Below are 10,762 nucleotides of genomic sequence, written 5' to 3' on the forward strand. Positions count from 1 at the left end.
ACAGTGATTAAATGAAATGTTCTCTAAACATTGGTAAAAATAAAAAAATAAATAAAATCAGAAATACAATTTTGATAAGGTTTTTAGAACATATTTTGTTAGCTGTGTGGTCTATGGAGCCTGTAGAGTTGACTTTAACCCTTTCACTGATGTGGATTTTTGAACCAGCATCTGTTCTGTCCATAGATACCAAACATTCATTCATTTTCAGAATTGTAACCCTTTAAATGCTGGTTTGTTTGCATAATGCCACAGGTGTTTTCTTATGAAAAAAAGAAAAACAGTAGTTAATTTCCATATACAAATGCTGAGCAGAATTAGTTTCTTTGATTCTTGTGTGTGTCAATGAAGAACAACAACATTCATTTTAAGGCATTTATATTTGTTATGTAGTGTTAGATTAAAAAAAAAATTATATGCCAAATTTGAAAAAATGGCACAATCTAGTAAAAATGGTAAAAATGCCTATTAGCAAGTATTGCATAATTTTATAGTCAAATGGCCCTGGGTTCAAAAATTGCAGTTTTAATGGGTTTCAATCTGGACATTTTTGTCCTTAAGGTCCTGAGCGTGAGTGTTTTTTGTACTGAGGGTAAAATGGATTTTTTGAAGGAAATGAGTGTGAAATATTAAAATAAACACCTGAGCCAAAATGTATGCAGTTGGCATTAACACAGACACAATTATAACAAAAAACAAAACTGAAATGGACAAAAATGTCCGTTAGGTCGCACAAGGGTTAATCTTGTGTTTTGGCTGATGTCAGATTGAGCTGCAGTGTCTCTTGTGTCCAGGAGATGTCAGTGTTTTCATGCCACACAAACTGCTTTTCAATGACATCATGTTTCAACTCCAATATTCTCTAAACTAAAACACAATAGATTTAACTTCACATCACAACACTAATGTGATACATATAATCAGATGTCAATATATCAGACCTGCAGTGTGCATAAATATGATTTTAATGGCTAATATTCAGTTGAAATGTCTGTAATGTAAGAACAGTCATCCTTACACACATTTATAAAAGAGTAAATGCAGTTAATAAATAATCAGCTGTATTTACATTCATGCGTGTGGCAGAAAGTGTTTTTTGATGTATTCAAGCTTCACATGTGATCAGCTCATGCATTCGCCAGGAATAGAACCCATGATCTTTGTGTTGCAAGCACCATGAGGTGATCAACCATGATGCTCCATTCCTCTTGTAACAATAATAATACACTGCAAAAAATGCTTTTCTTACTTAGATTTTTGTCTTGTTCCCAGCCAAAATGTCAAAAAAAAAATCTTAAATCAAGAACCATTTTCTAGACAAGTAAAAATGATTTTCTTGTTTTCAGTAAAAACAAGTCCAAATTAAGTGCGTTTTTGCTTGAAACACTTAAAATAATCTGCCAATGGGGTAAGATTTTTTTTTGCTTGTTTCAAATAAAAACACACTTAATTTTGATTTGTTTTTTTCTGAAAACAAATTTTTACTCGTCATGAAAATCCTTTTTAATTTTTGGCTGAAAAAACAAACAAAGAAATTTATTTTATTTTTTTGCAGTGTAAGTGTTGTTTTTAGAAATATGTTTCAAAATAAAGCTTAAAACAAGAGTAAATGTCTGGCTGTGTTTTTATTTTTCTGACTCCATTGGTAGATATTTGTTCTTGTTTTAAGCATAAATTCAGTTTATTTTGATACATTCGTCTTAAAACAACACTAATCTGTTGTCACTTTGTTTCTCCAGTCAATGTATCTTGATTAAAAATTGGTTAGATATTCACTGCAAAAAATCCTTTTCATACTTTAGATGTTTTGTCTTGTTTCCAGCCAAAATATTGAAAAATTCTTAAATCAAGAAGGATTTTCTAGATGAGTAAAAATGGTCTTGTTTTTAGAAAACTTTAGAAAACTTTTTTTTTTTTCTGTTTGAAATAAGATTTTTTTTCTTACCCCATTGGCAGATTATTTTGCTTAATTTTAGATATTTTGGCTGGAAACAAGACAAGAAATCTAAGAAAAGTGTGAGTGTTGTTTTAAGAAAAATGTTTCCAAATAAAGCTATATATCTGGCAGTGTTTTTATTTTTCTGACTATATTGTTAGATATTTGTTCTTGTTTTAAGCATAAACTCACTTCATTTTGATACATTTGTCTTAAAACAACACTTATCTGTTGTCATTTTGCTTCTCCAGTCAGTGTATCTCGATTTAAAAATGTTTAGATATTCACTGCAAACAATGCTTTTCTTACTTGTCTTGTTTCCAGCCAAAATATCTAATCAAGAAGGTTCTTCTAGACAAGTAAACATTATTGTCTTGTTTTCTGAAAAAACAAAACAAAAAAACTGTCAAAATAAATGTTTTTGTTTAGAACAAGCAAAATAATCTGCCATTGGGGTAAGAAAAAATATTTCAAACAGAAAACAAGATTCTTCTTCTTACCCCATTGGCAGATTATTTAGCTTGTTTCAAGCAAAAACGCACCTAGTTTTGACTGTTTTTGTTTCTGAAAACAAGACAATTTTTTACTTGTCTAGAAAATCCTTCTTGATTTAAGAATTTTGAGATATTTTGAGATATTTTAGTTAAGTAAGAAAAGCATTTTTTGCAGTGTAAGTTTTGTTTTAAGAAACATTTTTTTACTAATAAAGCTATATATCTGGCAGTTTTTGTTATTTTTCTGATTCTATTGGTAGATATTTGTTCTTGTTTCATTGCTTCATTTTGATACATTTTTCTTAAAACAACACATATCTGTTGTCAGTTTGTTTCTCCAGTCAGTGTATCTCGATTTAAGGATGGTTAGATGTTTGCACTGGAAAACAAGAGAGAAACCCTGCAGCTCGCAGACAGACTCACACAGATAAACACAGATAAACACAGATAAACAGAGAGATGTAGATGATGATGGAGGAGAGACGTGAGCACATTCTGTTCCAGACGCTTCTGATCCACCTCTGATTCTGCTGAGCATCACACAGAAATAACCGTATCCACGGCAACCGCCTCGCTGAGGACCGACAGCAGTCTGAATAAGAGAATAATGCAAACGCCTGATCCAACAAAACTAAACTAAACACCGGGACCATCAGCGACTAACTGACCCAAACTAACATTATTCAGCAGCAGCAGCGTCTGCCGTCGATTCAGGAGTGAAAGTGAGGATCAATCAGCTGCCAAACACCAGCACTTCTCTTCTGATCGGATCTTAACCATTTTATAAACCCATCAGAGCTGCATGGAGAAGAAAAGTAATAACTATATATATATATATATAATATAGTGATTAGGAGTAATCTGTAATCTGTATTATGTAATCAGACTCCAAAAATGAAGCAAAAATGTGTCTGTTCTTCAAACATCCTAGCAGTTTACAGTTGTTAGTACCTTTTAAAGTCCAAATAAAATGTACAATATTTGTTCATTAAAAAGAAAAAAAAATCAAACTGTATGTTTAGTTTTTATGTTTTATTTGAATAGATTTTTAATTATTATTTTAAAAATCCACATAAAAATGTTAAAATGTCTAATTTATTTATTAATCTATTATTTAAAAATCCGAATAAAAAGTCAAACTGTATGGTTTTTTTTAATGTTTTACTTTATTTTATTTATGATTACTGTTTAAAAAGTCCACACAAAAAAAGTTAAAATGTTTCATTTATTCATTCATTCATTATTTATTTATTTAAAAATCCAACCAAGTAGTTAACATATATATATTTTAGGCTGAATAAATAAGCTTTCTATTGATGTATGGTTTGTTAGGATAGGAGAAGATTTGCCTGAGATACAACTCTTTGAAAATCTGGAATCTGAGGGTGCAAAAATAATCACAATATTGAGAAAATTGCCTTTAAAGTTGTCCAAATGAAGTTCTTAGCAATGCATATCACTAATCAAAATGAAGCTTTGATATATTTATGGTAGGAAATTTACAAAATACTTTAATGATTTTTGGCATAAAAGAAAAATCAATCATTTTGACCCATACAATACATTTTTGGCTATAGCTACAGAAAATTTAAATTGTTGTTTTAAAATGATCATAATCAGATTAGTTACTTTAATGGATTACATTATTGCATATTTTCACACAATAGCTATAGAGGACCAGGAGAGCCACTTAAAAAAGTTTAATAATTCAAACATAAAAATTAATATAAATAAATCACTTTTCAAATGGACAGATTAGTAGACATATTTAACTAACCCTCACCTAAACACAATTATTAGACATTATTAGAAAACTAGATTAAGAAGTGAGAGAGAGAGAGAACATGAGAAATCAGAGAGTAAAAATCATTTTTAGAATTTTGGACTTCTTTTTTGGACTATGCCATAAAAAATGAATAAAACTATCCCTCACCCCACAACCAAAAAATAAAAAATAAAAAAATAAATAATAAAAAAAAAAAGTTGCAAAAATGCCCCTGTATGAGTTCTTGGTTTTATATTTAGCTAGAATATATTTAAGCATTGACACATGGTTGCAAATGTGATTTCATACAATCAAATAAACCAAAAGTTAATATGTGACCCTGGACCACAAAACCAGTCACAAGAGTCAGGTTTTTTTTTTAATTTGAGATGTATACAGCATAGATTATCACCAGAAACCTAATAAATAATCTTTCCATTGTTGTATGGTTTGTTAGGATAGGGCAATTTTTGATTGAGATATTTGCAAATCTAGTATCTGAGGGTGCCAAAAAATCTAAATACTGAGAAAATCGCCTTAGTTGTTGTTACGTATACGTACGTAAGTTGCGTAAAGTCTGTTGTGTGTGTTTCAGATTCCCATTGGTCCACCAGTCTGTCACTCTTCCACCTGGATGATGACGCCCGGTTTACGTTATCCAATCATCTCACGCCAGTGTCGTCAGAAATTGAGTCCGCCCCGGAATCGGGTCCCCTTTAGGATTACGGTGGTAATGCCTGATCAAAATTTTTTTATATTTTTATACAAATAATACATCTAATACAATGGTGTAATTATACTATAAAAAGTAATTTAATAACTTATAAATGTGTCATTATCCACAATAATTTCTTTATGGAAAAACGCATTTAAATGTTTGAAAAATAATGAATGTGTAAATCAATTTTTAAGTGTTTTTTTATATTTTCATTTGCTGTAATTTCTTGCCTCAGCATTGCTTCTGTATATATTCTTTCAGTTAGGAGACGATATGAAAGATGAATAAATGCTCATTTATTTATAATATATCCATTGTATTTATGTTAAATGTATATTCTATTCATAATAACGCATTTTTTACTATATAAAATATAACGTGATTTGGCAGGAATTGTAATCAGGCGCTAAAAATAATTCCAATAAGATCACTCTGGGTCCTAATGGAGAGCCGATTCCGGGTGGGGACTGGATTTCTCATGACACCGGTTTAAACATAGATATATATACATAGATACCGCATTGGACCGCTCCAAGCACGTAGATGCGTCCGCCATATTGGAACGGTCCACTTGACGTCATTCACCATACTGTAGGTTCGCAGACCAACGGCTGTGCAGGACTGTGGCTTTTCGAATTTTCAGTGATTACTATGAGATCTATGGGTGAATGACGTCAAGTAGACCGCAGTGAAATGGCGGATGGCTTACGTATAACGGCCCATAGAAACAGTCGCTAATGAGGCATCTACGTATATATATCTATGGGTTTAAAGTCTCGTTACTGTCGCGCGCATCAGCTCTTTGCTCATTTGTATCTGTCCACTGCTACACTTGTACGCACTCCTTTTGTTATTTGTATTGACGTCTGGTATTTCGCGTTATTATATGTCCTGAAAAGTCCTTTGTGAAACAGTGTTATACAGTGTACAGTTTTGCATTTCCTGTTCCGTCTTTGCTGTTTCTCACTGTACGTTATAGGTTATATGTTAGGAAGGAGTGAGCAGGTAAGTAGGTCACGTGACATTCATGGTACAACCACTGATCTATGGGAACAACACGGAGGACATTCTGGATGTATTATTATTATTATTACATTCTGGATAGAGACACTAGTTTAGGAGAGAGTGCCACCCGCTGTATGTTTAGTTTTTCCCCTTTAGTGAGAAGAGTTTAGTTAGGACGTTGTTACGCCGAAGACTTTTTCCCCCTACATTTTCTTTTGGGTAGTTAGCCTAGAATACAACAACTAGTTAGCTGTGTTTGTTTTATTTCTTTTATTTGGCACCTGTCGTGCTCTCCCCTTCCCACCTTCCTTCTCTTGTTATGTTGGTGTTTGAGTGTTTGCTTTTGTGAATTCTGTAAATATTGTAAATACTCTGATATCATTGCTTTTGTTTTCTCTGGGCACTGTGCAAAATAAATGGTCACTAATATCAAGATCTATTGGTCTGCCAGCATTATTGCACACGCGCGCACGCACGCACGCACGCACGCACGCACACACGCACGCACGCACGCACACACATACACACACACACGCACACACACACGTTATTTTTCCCTTTACCCCTAGTCCCGCAAGATCTAAAATATTTATTTTATAAAACTAAGGGACAGAACAGTTGTCCAAATGAAGTTCTTAGCAATGCATTTTACTAATCAGAAATTAAATTTGATATATTTATGGTAGTAAACTTACAAAAAATGTTCATCCAACATGATCTTAATATGCTAATGATTTTTGGCGTAAAAGAAAAATCAATAATTTTGACCCATACAATGTATTTTCGGCTATTGCTACAAATATACCTGTGCTACTCAAGACTGGTTTTGTGACAAGTGACATTTTAGACTTTAAAAGATGTGGAATAAAAGCACAGGTTGTATGAACTAGTGTTAAGATGATTTTTGTATTTCAAGTTTCCACAGAACTGATGTTCTTGTGTTAAACTCAATCAGCAAACAGCAGAATGATGGTTTCTGTAAACTCCAAACGATGTTCTCATTTCACTGTTTGTGTTCTCGTTCTCTTTTATTATGTGATGACTCACTGATTTATTAATAAAGATTCTGAACACAAACAGGTCTGAGAGTGATTCGGATCATCTGGAGCTTTATTGAAATGTGAAAGCCCACGTGTGTGTGTGTGATTGTGTGATTCGACAGAGTGTTCCTGAGATCTCCCTCTCTCTCACAAACACAGAACAGATGATGACGGGGTTTGTGGTAATAATAGCTCCTCATGATCACACACACCTTTGCTGAATCCATTGGAAGCGGGACACTGTGATTCATGTGGTGAATGTGCGGCGTGACTCGGACACATGAAGGCGTGTGGAGAGCGTGTCACGAGTGCCATTCACACACAGACATTCAACATTCAGCCGCTTACTTCACTGCGGATCAGCTTCATTTGCTTTTTAAATGCATATTGCAGTCTTTTTTTGAAATACAAATATCTAAAGATACATTTACTGGAGAGGAAAAATGACTTTTCTTACTTAGATGTGTTGTCTTGTTTCCCTGCCAAAATATCTACAAATACTTAAATCAAGAAGGTTTTTCTAGACGAGTAAAAATGATTGTTTTATTTTCAGAAAAAACAACACTGTAAAAAATGACCGTGAATTTAACGGTAAAAAACTGTAAAAATGCTACGGTAAAAACCTGTGAAATGGTTAACAGTAAGTTCCCCTTCTATATACGGTGAAAAACTGTGCATGTAATTTTACGGGAGTATACTGTTTTTGGAAATGAAAAAACTTAAAATTTACAGTGAATAACCGTAAATTGACATTCCCAGAATTCCCTGTTTTTCATTTTTTTTATTTGATGTTTTTTTGTTGAAATAACTTTTTCTTCTTAGTTTTTTCTTGACAGTTTTGAACATTAGGGTTGTATGTTACATCTAATGTTGTTAACTTGATGTTTTTTGCATTATTTCAGTTTTATGTTTGCTACCATGATGGTGTTTAGTGTTTGTGTGAATGATTCTGTGTACTTTCTTTAAAACCTATTATTAAAAATCTCCTTGTAACGGGCTTTGGTTCCTCATGTGATTTTATCATCACCACCTGCTTTTGGTTATCAGTGTGTTACAAAGGTACAAAACAGATTTTAGTACTTCAAAAAGTTGTTACATTACCATTGTATCAGTGAAATTACGGTATTTACCTGTGAATTTAAGTGAAAACCGTAAAAGGTAAAATTCTGGCAACCACAGCTGCCGTTTTTTTACCGTAAATTTTACGGCTTTTTTCTTTTTTTTTTTTTTTTTCCTTCAACATTTCAAAATAAGTGAATTTTTGTAGTGAAGCTAAATAATCTGGCAATGGGGTCATAAAAATGATCTTTTTTTCTGTTTGAAATAAGATTTTTTTTGCTTACCCAGCTAGCAGATTATTTTGACTAGTTTTTTTTCTGAAAACAAAACAGTAATTTTTACTCGTCTAGAAAATCCTTCTTGATTTAAGAATTTTTAGATATTTTGGCTGGAAACAAGTCAATCTAAGTAAGAAAAGCATTTTTTGCAGTGCAGAAAAATAAACCACACTAAAGAAAAAAAGGCGTATCTTACTTAGCATTTTTGTCTTGTTTCTAGTCAAAATATATAAATATTTTTAAATTAAGATGCATTTACTAGAAAAGCAAAAGCAAATTTTTGTTTCCAGAGGGAAATAGTGCATTTTGCTGAACAACAAGACCAAAAATGTTATGTCATTTTGCTTATCTAGTAAAAGTAATTTGCCAATGGGGTTAGCAAAGAATCTTATTTCAAACAGAAAACAAGATTATTTTTCTTACCCCATTGGCAGATTATTTTGCTTGTTTCAAGCAAAAACACACTTCATTTTGAGTAGTTTTTTTCTGAAAACAAGACAATCATTATTATTAGTTTAGAAAATCCTTCTTGAGTTAAGAATTTTATGATATTTTGACTAGAAACAAGTCAAAAATACTAAGTAAAATAAGTTTTTTTTGCAGCGTAATTCAAAGAGAAAACAATATTATATTTCAGATTCCATTGGCAGATATTTTTCTAGTTTGAAGCAAAAACTCACTTTATTTTAATACATTTATACATAAAAAAGACTTAATGTCTTGAGTAATTTTGCTTCTCCAGTAAATGTATCTTGATTTATGAATGTTTAGATATTTGCGCTTGAAATTTTTTTTTAAAAAAAATAATATGAAGAACACCATCTTGCAGTATAACATTTTGAACCTCATAGCAAGATCTAAAACAAAGAATCAAAGAATTGATCAAAATCAATAACAGAAATGGGGAATCATAAAGTACTCATACTCAAAATTCATAGCTTACAATTTATAAAATAAATGAATGTAAGATACTTTTATGATTACAATCAAACATCAACTGAGTCATTAAAATACAAACACATCAGAGAACAGTGTGTGTGTGTGTGTGTGTGTGTGTGTGTGTGTGTGTGTGTGTGTTTATAAAGGCTAATTTCACTGGAACAGGAAATGCACACAAGTGAAGCACCCACAACTTCCTGCTAGTGTCTTACCATAGTAACCCTCATCACAACACTTGATCAGCATCAGCCTGAACTTCACTGACCTGCAGAATGACCTGTTTACCTGAAATATTCCTGTGTTACACGTGTGTCAGTCACTATAGTCCTTCAGCATCTCAACCTGCAACAAGACCAACAGCAATCATTCATCAAAAATACAGGAAAACATGAAATATTATTAGTTTTCTATGTGAATATCTATTAAACTGTAACTGATTGCTGTGATGCAAAGCTGGATTTTCAGCATCATTACTGCAGTCTTCAGTGTCACATAATCCTTCAGAAATCATTCTAATATGCTGATTTCCTGCTTAACAAACTTTTATGATTATTATTAATGTTGAAAACATTAAGGTTTTGTGGAAACTTTCACACATTTTATTTTTCAGGATTCACTGATGAATAGAAAGTTCAAAAGAACAGCATTTATTTAAAATAGAAATCTTTCGAAACATTATAAATGTCTGTTCTGTCACTTTTGATCAGTTTAATGCTTCCTTGAATAATGAACAGAAGTGTGACAGTCCATATGAGTTCTCAGAACAGATCTGCTGTTGTCTGATCTCAGCTCACAGTACCATCAGCTCTAAATAACAGCGAAGCTCCATCTGTGATGTGAAGATGAATGAGGAGGCGGATGATATTCCTGTAAGTGACACTAGTGACAATCTCACACCAGCAGGGGTCTCCTCACACACACACACACACACACACACACACACACACACACACACACACACACACACACAGTCTTCAGTTATGAGTATGAGCGAGTGTGAAATGAATGTGGTACGAGAAGAACAAATGTGTGTGTAACTGTAAGATCACGTCTCAGCTGTTCATCACACACATACACATATACAAACAGTTCCGAGAAGAACATGTTACCCACAATGCATCACTTACTGTAGTTTGCTGTCTCAGAATAACTATTTGCATGTCATCGATGAGACAGAGAAACATGCATCTGTTTTATCAGTGTGTTTTACTCTCTTCTATTTCATGTGTTTATATTTGAATTTTATTTTGTTTTATTAACATTACAGGCCATCTGATATTAGCGTGAGTTTGTTTCTTCAGATTTGTATAAATGTGTGATTCCATCACTGTTTCACCAATGGATCCTCTGGAGTGAATGGGTGCCGTCAGAATGAGAGTCCAAACAGTTGATAACCACACCACTCCAGTCCATCAGTTAACATTTTGAGAAGACAAAAGCTAAAACAAATACATCATTAAGATGTTTTGAACTCAAATATGAGTCCATAATCCATAATCACACTTCCTCCAGTGAAAATGTGGAATCA

The sequence above is a fragment of the Garra rufa genome, chromosome 10 (genome assembly GCF_049309525.1).
Source record: "Garra rufa chromosome 10, GarRuf1.0, whole genome shotgun sequence".
In the NCBI taxonomy this organism is placed as follows: Eukaryota; Metazoa; Chordata; class Actinopteri; order Cypriniformes; family Cyprinidae; genus Garra; species Garra rufa.